At 42.1% G+C, this 12,528-nt stretch overlaps 1 protein-coding gene across 4 annotated transcripts in view; it reads left to right on the forward strand.

Annotated features, from left to right (window-relative positions):
• CD47 (CD47 molecule) overlaps nucleotides 1-12,528 on the forward strand; it is a 90,969-nt gene that overhangs the window by 52,257 nt on the left and 26,184 nt on the right. The window lies entirely within an intron of this gene.

Genomic DNA, 12,528 nt, shown 5'->3' on the forward strand with positions numbered 1-12,528 from the left:
TCAGCCTTGGGGGAAAATAAAATAAAATATGGCAGCTGGGGTAACCCATAGCTGAACCTATTGAAGCTGGGAGCAACATGGCTGAGCTTCACAGGATCTCCGTATATTCTAAAGTAAAAAATGAAGCAATGCTGTTTTAAATGTAAATACTAGGACAGTTCAACTATTTATTGGCAAACGTGTTTTTTTTTTTTAAGTTGATTGTATCTATAATAATAAAACAGCCTTTGTGTCTGTCTGTCTCAGCCGTAGCTCCAAGACAAGGAAACTGAGAGACCTGAAACTTTGAATGCATACTAAGGGGACTCTAGGGGTGTGCACCTGTGTTATTTTTGTTATTTAAACACATTATTTCTTGGGGTTATTAAAATGTTCTGTATATAAAAGCCAGTGAGTGTTGTACCAGGTAGGATATGTATCTGGCACGTGACATCATAATACACATAGCCTGGTGGCACATAGGGAGAGTCAGAGTTAAAGTTTACACAAAAAGCAGATGAAGAAAAAAAAGTGTAAGTCCGTTGACACGTGAGGAGAAAGTAACAATGTTGGAGAAGAGAGAGGCGGAAAGAATTGGGGACATCAACATGTATTATAGGAAAGTTAGGATGGGGAGAGAGAGAGAGAAGAGGATGGTGGGGAAGGGAGAAAATTGTGTAAATCGTAAGATATTAAAGGAAAGTGATGGGAGGGAGAGAGATAAGTGGGGGGAGAGATGAAGGGGTTAGAGGAGGAGGAGGAGAAATGAAAGTTTTTTTTTTTTTTAATTATTAGTAAATTTGATTACGGCAACCCATGCGAAGCTGGGCTTTATCATTTATTAAGTTTGTAAAAATGGGAAGAGACACACTTAAAGTGTTATGGACCAAGGATTTATTATTATTATTATTATTATTATAATAATTACTTTTGGGTCAACTGACTGTTTCTGTTTAAAGCCCTGTTTTAAATACTTTTTTAATGTTTTGGTAGTTTTTGAGAACCAGATTACTTAAAATGTTAATTTTGACAGAAAATAAGTTGGTCTATGTATCAAAGTCTTCAAAGGCTGCAAAACTGTGGTGAAATAAAGCAAACAACTGCACCATATTCATTAAAGCAAAAAAATCATCCCATTGTATCCTACGGTTCCTTTTTTTAAATATATAACTCTGGTACAATTTGTTTGCTCCTGCCGGGAGACTGTAATACATCACCACCAGGGTGTTTTCATACATGTAGCATTCAAGCAGCAATTCAAACAATATCCTTCATGTGTGTGTGTTTTTTGTTTTTTTTTAATAAATCGGTTATGTACTATTTAAAAAAAAAAGAATGTTTTAAAGACATGTTTAATGTTTCTAATGTAGGAAGCATTTCCAAAGTGACAGACCCTTCCCCTTCTGATAGGCTCTGGGCCTTGAGCCCCCGCTCTCTCTCTAGCAGTGCACCAATTGTATCTAGTAACTGCCAAGTCAATCATATTCTAGGCACTACATTGCCCAAAATGCTGTGCAAGAACTGAATTAAATAACCCTGAGCATCAGAGAGTGGTACTTGAAAAAAGGGATCCAATTAGACTTCAATGTAATAGCATATATCTTAGATCTCTGGAAGGATATATAAATCCTTAATGTCACATAATAAAGTGGTGAGCAGTATAAATCTCCAAAAGTCTGTATATGCAGCCGCATAAAGCCAATAAGCACGGCGTAATACTCAGGGAATAGGGACATTAACCCCAGACAGTTGACGCCCCCGAGATCAGGTAAGTCTCCCCCCCCTCATTTTAGATTATAGGCAAGTGCAGAGTACGCAATTGTGCAGGCAAAAGACTACAGGCATACCCCGGTTTAAGGACACTCACTTTAAGTACACTCGCGAGTAAGGACATAATCGCCCAATAGGCAAACAGCAGCTCACACATCCGCCTCTCAACACGTCCTGAACAGCAATACCTGTACCGAAGCTGTGCGCATGGGGGAAGACTATAGAGCCTGTTACAAATGCGTTATTTACTTCAGTTATGCACGTATATGACGATTGCCGTGCAGTACATGCATCAATAAGTGGAAAAAAGGTAAAGCTTCACTTTAAGTACATTTTCGCTTTACATACATGCTCTGGACCCATTGCGTACGTTAATGCGGGGTATGCCTGTATTGTGTCAGACAGGAAAAAAAAGACAAGTAAGTGAGCTATGTCCAGTTTTCTTAGAATAAAACAATGGTCAGTGTGACCAAAAATGTAATTGATTGTATTAACAAGTCACACACTGTTCAACATGAAGCACCTCAAAATAGATATATTTTAGTTCTTCCATTAGCGTAGGTTGGGAGAGAAAGCGAAAACCTGCAAGGGAGAACATTTAAATTGTAACATCTGTATAAGAATTATTTTTAGTGAGGGGTCGACTGACCATTTCTGTTTAAAGTCCTGCTTTTGAACACATAACGTTTGATCCATAAATAGGATCCAATGTAAATTTGGCAGTTGTATGGGATTTGACATAATGCATAAAGCATATTGTGTTCATAATCAGTGTATATAGGGACAAACATCATGATACAGGGTGGTCGTTCTTTCATCATCTGTCTCTTGGCCCACAATTTTACATAGTGAGTGAGGTTTGAACCTATTTATAAAGGATGGTCACAAATTAAATATGTGTATGGGTGCGTATATAACAAGGAGAAGTATCTAGGCACTCCGGTGGTCTTCATAAAGAATAAAGTGTTTATTAGAACAGGATCGACATTTCCGTCTAACCTTGGACCTTTGTCAAGGTTGGACCGAACCATCGATCTGGTTCTAATAAACACTTTATTCTTATAGTTCTTCTCTGTAAGGAATCGGGGAACACGCCCCCTGCGACGTGTTCCCTCCTTACCTGCCTCATCTCAGATCCCCGCTCTCCTTACAGAGCGCGCAAGCACCCTCAGTTTTTCTAAGTATGCCACGGAGCCCCGCTCGCGTCGCGCACCTCTCTCACACGCGGCACATACACGTGACGGCATGCACCACTTTCCATCTAATCCTTGACTGTGTCCTGAACCCTTCCCTGCTTCCGCAGAGCCCGCGCCTCTGCTCCGCCCTCTGCCTTATCTCACCAACAAGAAGTGACTTCAAGCATACTGAAGCAAGTGACGCCATCTTGCTTTCTGGCAAATCCTGCCCTCTTCCTCCTGAGGGGAAGTAAGCCTCACTCTCATTACCAGCAGCTGCTGGTGCTGCTCCTTATATAACAGGCAGTTGCTATCTGCCCTTTGTCTTGCAAAGTACTACTCCAGTACTCTATGCCTCCTGTTCCTGTCATCGCATGCTGTGTCCTGCCTGGATTTCCACTGGGACTTCTACTTGCTCTCCTTTGGCTTTCCGGAAGACTGGGACATTACTCTTTCTATTACTGAGGTATAGTTTATCGTTGCGGGTATTGTAGGACCTGCTGAATAGGGTTTACCTTGACGTGGTAGCAGGCTTACAATACTTTGGCCAAAGCATTTAACTAAAGAACCCTTACTTTGAATTTAGTATTGCTTTTCTCTTCAGTTACTGGCACTATGCCTTTAAGGAGGCTGGACGTCCTCCAGGAAGCAACCAACCATTGCAAACTTGTGCTCTTGACTCTGCTCTACCTTCTCTTCTTACCTGTGGCATGTCACCCCCCCGCTCTGGTGCCTGAGAGTGCACGCGTCTCCGCTCTGCTAACAGAGCACGTGCAGCTGGCTCAGCTGTGCCACGGAGCCTGGCTCCACTCCTCCGGACGCGCCGCGCTTCTCTCGGGAGCACCAGGCTCATGTGACGATGTGCACTGCTCCCCAGCTGCGCGGAAACTTTATCCTATCTCGTGTCTCCTGCGGCTTTCCCACCTCGCTACCGGGTCCCCCTCCTTGTCTTGGCTTGTGCGTGGGAACACAAGCATTACATTCTCCTTGCTATTTACAAGTTCATTCGCTAGTTATTTGATCTGATGTGTGTCTGTGGCAAGATTACAGTACAGTGAGTGCTCCTAACCCTGCACTTTAAGTGTGTATGTGTGTGTGTATACCACAGGAAATTCTTAATAAATATGATTAAAATTATTTTTATTGCGTCAAATTGTATTCTGTTTTAGGTGATTTTGCATGATCTAATATATAAAAATCCAGTGGGTCTTGTATGTCTGTATGTATCTGGCTTGTATGCATGTGTCCCAGCTCATTGTTGACCTCACAATGCGCATAGCCTGCTAGCAGATAGTAAGAGTCAGATAAATCCAAAGTTTAGACAGAAAGAAGATTAAGAATGAAAGAAATAAAGTCAGTTGACATGAGAGAAGAAAGCAAGAATGCTGGAGCAAAGAGAGGTGGGAATAATAGATGACATCATAAGGTATTAAATGAAAGAGATCCGGTGGAGAGATAGAAGGGATGGGATGGAAGAATGGGGGAAGTTAGAGAAAAGAGTGGGGAGAGAAGCAGTTGTGAGGGTGGAGAAAAGAGGGAAGAGACTGAAGGAGGGGAGAGAGGGAAGGTGGGAAAATAAAAAAGTCTAACCCGTGATTATTGACGTCTTTATACTAGTTGCACTATAATTAATAGGCCCATAGAGTCAATATACTAACACAGATGTATGAGAAAAAAAAGAACTGCACTTAACCCACCACAGGGAAAGCACAGTGACAATAAAACACAATAAAAATCACATAAGATATGCTGGAAAGGGGACACTTAAATAAAACAATCCTAAAGGGTTGTGGACCCACCAGTCTAGGACAATGGCAAACAATCCAGGATCCAAAGTGTTAAATCCAAAATAGCAGAACCAATGTCAATTTGGAAACCAATCCTAAAGTACAGTAACTGCTGTATAGGTTGATCTTCTGCAGCCTATAAGGGGAAACAACCTCCTGTTCTCCAAACAACTACAGCACATCTAAAAAAAAAAGCGCAACAAAGAAACACTCAGAAATGTATTGCATTTTATAAAGGAATATAAACTAGATAAATGAAATTAAATAAAACAGCATAATAAGAAAATCACAAAATAACAATACAAAAAAAAGTTAAAAAAACAGAAACAAATGCTTATCTGTAGGAATATGCTTAAGGTAAACAATAAGATCCCAGGGGCGTTGATACTCAAAGGCTGGGAACCGGTGATCAGGACTGGGGATAATGTCCAAATGCTTCTGAAACAGAAGCTACAGTATCTGCTTGGAACTGTTCAGCAAAGCCTGTTCCAGGGGAAAGGCTCCCTCTTATGAGTGCAGTGGTGTGATAGTGGGGTCTGCAAAGATCTGCGTTGCAGCCACACAAAATTGATAGTGTTGAGACGCGGAAGGACCTCTGTTACAACCGCAGGGGAAACTTTGTCAAGAGAAGCTAAAAAGTCTATTCTACGCATTTTGTGATGCTCAGGCCACTTCTTCAAGGAATAATATCTGACTGATCATAGGATGACCTGTCGAGACCTCTACGCGTTTCGTACCAAGTACTCCAGGACCTCCTGACGAAGTACTTGGTACGAAACGCGTAGAGGTCACGACAGGTCATCCTGCGCGTGTATGCTGGTAAGCTGAGACGGAGCCTGCAGGAGACAGCAGCGGTTTTATCCATCTCCGCGGTGCTGAGATCCGGATCCTGTGCAGACACCGCGAGTCTGCTGACTGTCTCAGTGTGAGTGTCCGTTTCCCCTTGCCAGTGCCCAACCCTATGGCGGTTTCTATACAAATCTGTTGATAGGTTGTTTTCATGTTTGTTTTTTTCTTTCATGTTTTTTATATAAATTTTACTGTATTTGTATACTGTGCAGCTTAGGGTTTAGTCACCATCAGGTGTTCTCCTTGGTAGTACTTAGCCGCCCAGCTGCACAGCTGTTCTGAGGTGGGGTTGGATCCCCTCAGTTTTTGTGTATTTTTAATAAATTACCTTCCACTAATCCCTGGTGCGCATTTGTGCATTTTTTATTATCTTGTATTTCAGGGTGCCTTCCCCCCTTTTTAAGGGGGGTTCACCTAGATTTGAGAGTTTCTGGGGAGACGCTTTATGTACATGCTGCAAAGGGATCATCCACACCATCACACAGCACGAGCGCTGAATATCCTGTTTTTTCTACAGTGTTTAAAACATTGTTAGAAAAGCACACTTAGTGTATACCCTTGGGTAATAAGTATAAAAGAAATAAGTCAAAACCAATTTGGCTAAATAAACAGGTAGGGGAGGAAATGGACAAGAAGAGGAAGGCGTTTAGATTCTTTAAGTCAGAAGGGACAGAGACATCGTATCAGAATTATAAGGAATGTAACAAAAATTGCAAAAGGGCAATCAAATTAGTGAAGTAATCGGACGAGCACTGCTGTTTAGAATAGGCGGGAGGCAAGGTGCTGTAAAAAATAACAAAGTAACTAATGTGTTGCATATTATATGTGTTTACTTAAGTTTATGTGTGTATGAACAAGGGGCACACAGGGGAGAGTATACGTGATGTTTAATGTTTTTTTTATATTGGTTGCCTGCTCAATGTGCGCGGATGCGTGGCGACTCACCCCCATTTACTACCACTTATTTATCAGCTGCTAAGCAGCAGAGACTGAGGGGAGGAGCCTTGTACCTGGTGCACGGGAGGAGGGGCTATATATAGCGAGGTCCGGTTACCCTAGATCACTCTTCGATAAAGTCCCATAAGGACGAAACGCGTCAGAGGATCCTCCTCATGTGGTTTTAAACTTTGGCTTGTATGCCGGAATAAAGTTATTTTTTACAGCACCTTGCCTCCCGCCTATTCTAAACAGCAGTGCTCGTCCGATTACTTCACTATTCACTGTTTACCATTGGGACAGGCACGCAACGGAGCAGGGGCCATCCAGCTAATTTCAGCGAGAGAAGTGCAGCAGAGCACAGATTGGAAGAGTGAGTACATACAGTACTACTACCTTTTTGAGGCTACGGGAGGTTATTATTAGCCCACCCACAGAGGGACCGCCGGGTAGAGTTATATACTCACCGGATAGGTTAGATGGCTTTCTCCCCTCATTGAATGGACTGTGATTGCTTTACTGTTTTCTCCCTTCATGGATTGAGTTACTGGTGTCATTGCTCAGGAGGATGGTAACCCTGCTCTAAATGACATTATTATACGCCTTCATATGGTAGCACTGGAGGTATATGGAGCACCCAATTAAGGGAGTTTCCCTTATCCACTTTGGGCAATCAAATTAGCAAAAATGGATAATGAAAAAAGGATTGCAATAGAAAGTAGGGTCAACCCTAAAAAGTTCTTTAAGTACCTTAATAACAAAAAAATGAGCAAAGAAAATATAGGACCCTTTCAGTGTGAGATGGGCAGGCAGATTATTGGAGATAAGAAAAAAGCAGAGGTATTAAACAAATTCTTTGCCTCTGTGTTTACCAGGGAGGAATCAAATTCAATAGTTGTGCCGCAGTAGGAAGCCACAACCTACATATTAATGAACAATTGGTTAACTGAGGAAGAAGTTCATAAGCGGCTTAAAAAAATTAAAGTATTTAAGGCACCTGGCCCCGATGGCATACATCCAAGAGATCTCAAGGAGTTAAGCTCAGTAATAGCCAAACCATTATATTTAATATTCAAGGACTCCATTTCCACAGGCTCAGTACCACAAGATTGGCGTAAAGCAGATGTGGTGCCTATATTTAAAAAGGCAGCTAGATCACATCCGGGGAATTACAGACCTGTAAGCCTGAGTTCAATAGTGGGGAAACTACTTGAAGGTTTAATACAGGATAATATTCAGGAATACCTAATGGAAAACAAAATTATTAGTAATAGTCAGCATGGATTTATGAAGGATAGATCATGCCAAACTAACCGTATTTGTTTTTTTGTGGAGGTAAGTAGGAATTTAGACCAGGGTAATGCAGTTGATGTGGTCTATTTAGATTTTGCAAAGGCTTTTGATACGGTTTCACACATGAGGTTGGTGTACAAAATAAAGAAAATTGGACTCAGTAATAATATATGCACCTGGATTGAAAACTGTTTAAAGGACAGACAACAGAGGGTTGTCATTAATGGAACTTATACAGGTTGGGCTAAAGTCGTGAGTGGAGTACCTCAGGGATCGGTACTTGGACCCCTGCTTTTTTACTTGTTTATTAATGACCTTGAGATTGGGATCGAGAGCAAAGTCTCCATCTTTGCTGATGATACTAAATTGTGTAAGGTAATAGAATCAGAGCAGGATGTAATTTCTCTTCAGAAGGACTTGGAGAGACTGGAAACGTGGGCAGGTAAATGGCAGATGAGGTTTAATACAGATAAATGTAAGGTTATGCATTTGGGATGCAAGAATAAAAAGGCGACTTACAAATTAAATCGGGATAAATTGGGGGAATCCTTGATGGAGAAGGATTTAGGAGTGATTGTAGATAGCAGGTTTATTAATAGTGCCCAAAGTCATGCAGTAGCTGAAAAGGCAAACAAGATCTTATCTTGCATCAAACGGGCAATGGATGGAAGGGAAGTAAACATAATTATGCCCCTTTATAAAGCATTAGTAAGACCACACCTTGAATATGGAGTACAATTTTGGGCACCAATCCTAAGAAAAGACATTATGGAACTAGAGAGAGTGCAGAGAAGAGCCACCAAATTAATAAAGGGGATGGACAATCTAACTTATGAGGAGAGGCTAGCTAAATTAGATTTATTTACAATAACAGAAGCGTCTAAGAGGGGATATGATAACTACAGTTGTGTGAAAAAGAAACTACACCTTGTTTGAATTCTATGGTTTTACATATCAGGACATAATAACAATCATCTATTCCTTAGCAGGTCTTAAAATTAGGTAAATACAACCTCAGGTGAACAGCATCACATGACATATTACACCGTGTCATGATTTATTTTACAAAATTTTACAAAAATAAAGCCAAAGAAGCTATGTGTGAAAAACTAAGTACACCCTTACTGCTTCCATAGGAATTAAGATGCTAAGTAGCAGACAGGTGCTGCTAATCAAATGCCCTTGATTCATTGATCATCAGCAAGTGTGACCACCTCTATACAAGCCGAAGTTTTAGCAGTTTGCTGGTCTGGAGCATTCAGCTGTATGTTAACACAATGTCAAGGAGGAAAGACATCAGCAATGATTTTAGAGAAGCAATTGTTGTTGCCCATCAATCTGGGAAGGGTTATAAGGCCATTTCCAAACAATTTAAAGTCCATCATTCTACAGTGAGAAAGATTATTCAAAAGTGGAAAACATTCAAGACAGTTGCCAATCTTCCCAGGAGTGGACGTCCCAGCAAATTCACCCCAAGGTCAGACCGTGCAATGCTCAGAGAAATTGCAAAAAAAACAAAAGTTACATCTCAGACTCTACAGGCCTCAGTTAGTATGTTAAATGTTAAAGTTCATGACAGTACAATTAGAAAAAGACTGAACAAGTATGGTTTGTTTGGAAGGGTTGCAAGGAGAAAGCCTCTTCTCTCTAAAAAGAACATGGAAGCACGGCTTAGGTTTGCAAAGTTGCATCTGAACAAACCACAAGACTTCTGGAACAATGTCCTTTGGACAGACGAGACCAAAGTGGAGATGTTTGGCCATAATGCACAGCGCCACGTTTGGCGAAAACCAAACACATCATATCGGCACAAACACCTCATACCAACTGTCAAGCTCGTGGTGGAGGGGTGATGATTTGGGCTTGTTTTGCAGCCACAGGACCTGGGACCTTGCAGTCATTGAGTCGACCATGAACTCCTCTGTATACCAAAGTATTCTTGAGTCAAATGTGAGGCCATCTGTCCGACAGCTAAAGCTTGGCCGAAATTAGGTCATGCAACAGGACAATGATCCCAAGCATACCAGCAAATCTACAACAGAATGGCTGAAAAAGAAAAGAATCAAGGTGTTGCAATGGCCCAGTCAAAGTCCAGACCTCAACCCGATTGAAATGCTGTGGCTGGACCTTAAGAGAGCTGTGCATAATCAAATGCCCAAATACCTCAATGAACTGAAGCAACGTTATAAAGAAGAGTGGGCCAAAATTCCTCCACAACGATGTGAGACTGATAAAGTCATACATAAAACGATTATTTCAAGTTATTGCTGCTAAAGGTGGTTCTACAAGCTACTGAATCATAAGGTGTACTTAGTTTTTCACACATGGCTTCTCCATTTTGGCTTTTTTTTTGTTAAATAAATCTTGACACGTTGTAATATGTCATGTGTTGTTGTTCACCAGAGGTTGTATTTGCCTAATTTTAAGACCTGCTAAGGAACAGATGATTGTTATGTCCTGATATGTAAAACCATAGAATTCAAAGAGGATGTACTTTCTTTTTCACACAACTGTATATACAAATATATTCGGGACAGTACAAGGAGCTTTCAAAATAACTATTTATCCAAAGGACAGTACAAAGGACTCGGGTCATCCCTTAAAGTTGTAAGATAGGAGATTTCACCAGCAACAAAGGAAGTGGTTCTTTACAGTAAGGGCAGAGATGGCAGATACAATAGATTTGTTCAAAAAAATGTTGGACATCTTTTTAGAAAGGAAAGGTATACAGTGATACAGTATACCAAATACTGTCGCGGCCGAGTTTATTCGAGCATTTGCCCAGTCTCGGCCGCGACAGTAACCTGGCGCGCGCCGGGATGTCCCGGGCGCGCGCCGAAGCCTCGGAGGAGAGGCCCGCCGATCGGGGCTTCCCCCTCTCCTCTCCGGGTCCGCCGGGTCCCCCGGAACCCTCTGCTGCCGTCCCCCACATCGCGGGACACCAGGGCTCCCTCGGGGAGCCCTGGACGCGCGTGCAGGGGGCGCAGGCACCCGATGACGCGTGACCGCGCATCGGTGACGCGCGGCACGCCGAGGGGATGCCACTAGCAAGCCGGGAAATCTCCCGGCTTGCGGAACTGGCCGCACTGCAATAAAGTGTGCCGCCAGTGTAAGTAAACATGAGAGCAATGTTGATCCAGGGAGTAATCTGATTACCAATTCTTGGAGTCAGGAAGGAATTTATTTTTCCCTTTATGAGATATCATTGGCTGATATGTCACTGGGGTTTTTTTGTTTGCCTTCCTCTGGATCAATATACAGTACAGTAAATATAGATATAGGATAAAGTATCTGTTGTCTAAATTTAGCATAGCTTGAATTTGATGGACGCGTGTCTTTTTTCAACCTCATCTACTATGTAACTATATAACTATTGTCGTTGTTTGCAAACTCACAAAAACGGGTCGTTGATAATGTGTAGTTTATTGTAAAATATAGTATGATCATACACCTTCAAAAGTCAATAAGACTCTGTAATGCTGATGCTCACCACAAACAAGGTGGGACCCCGGTACTGAGGTGGGAAAGTATAAATGCCACCCACAGCAACGAGGGCACATCTGGAGAGTGGAGTGTCAAGGTAGCCGGGTCGGTATTGGAGATGGGAGAACAGTCCTGATACTTGCCGAGTTTGGAGCCAGTAGAATAGTTGATGTCCGGGTGCCATGGTTGGAGCCAGTAGAATAGTCGATGTCCAGGTGCCATGGTCAGGGTTGGAGAGATGCGGAAGGTCAGAGGTAAACTGGGGTAAATAATGCAGAAGAGCGAAGTCTAGGGGTCAAGCCGGGTCGGTACACAGGACCAAACAGCAACAATATAGGTCAAGATGAGGAAACACAAGGCTAGGAACAGGGCAGTGGGAATTATGCCCAGCCAAAGTGCCAGTGGCAAAGCTGAGCATATGTAGATGATTGAAACCGATGAGTAAAATTCCGTGTGGGTTAAATTGGAGAGACGGAGAGATATATAGGGATGAGATGTGTATTGATACACTATCTCTAAGCTGCAACACTTGGTGTGGGGGATATGCACAACAGAGGAAAAGTATCAAATTACCTCTGAAGCCCCCTCTCCGAATGTAGTGTTGATCGTAGCCTCCCTGTTCCTCCGTTAGCGAGGTGCAGAGTATGGCAGCCCTGTGTAAAGCACCGTCTCCCCCACATCGGCTGAAATCGAATCCTGTGTGATGTGCACCTGCACAGCTGCTGCGCATCACACAAATCCGGGGTATAGGCGCAGATCATCAACGTAGGATGGGCTGGACGAAGAGATTGTGCAAAAAACTATGCAAAAGCACTCAGCAACTCACCAGGTGGATGAAAAATAAAAGAAAATTATTAACTACATAAAACAAAAATACATAGCAAAACAGGGGAAAAGCACTCCCACTAGTTTCACGCTTCTACAGTGCTTTCTCAAGGAGTGTTCAGTATCACACAATGGGATAGGTTATATACCTCCTCCTCTGCTAGTAGTGAATATATCTACATTGTAGTAATATTCACATAGGATTAAACAAAAAAAGCAACAGGAATGTATATGACTTGTAAGAAGGTCAATTAATTATTTCAACACTTTCCCTGGTCTCCCAATTTTATTTGGGTTACCCTCGACGTGTCATCACTATATACTATTATCACTCACTCAGATGGCCTATCTGCCACTAGACACTTTTTAGAACTGGATCCCTCACTGTCATCAGCACATATCACTTTTTTGTTGGACAGTATTCACTTTTT

Source organism: Ascaphus truei, chromosome 3 (genome assembly GCF_040206685.1).
Source record: "Ascaphus truei isolate aAscTru1 chromosome 3, aAscTru1.hap1, whole genome shotgun sequence".
Lineage (NCBI taxonomy): Eukaryota > Metazoa > Chordata > Amphibia > Anura > Ascaphidae > Ascaphus > Ascaphus truei.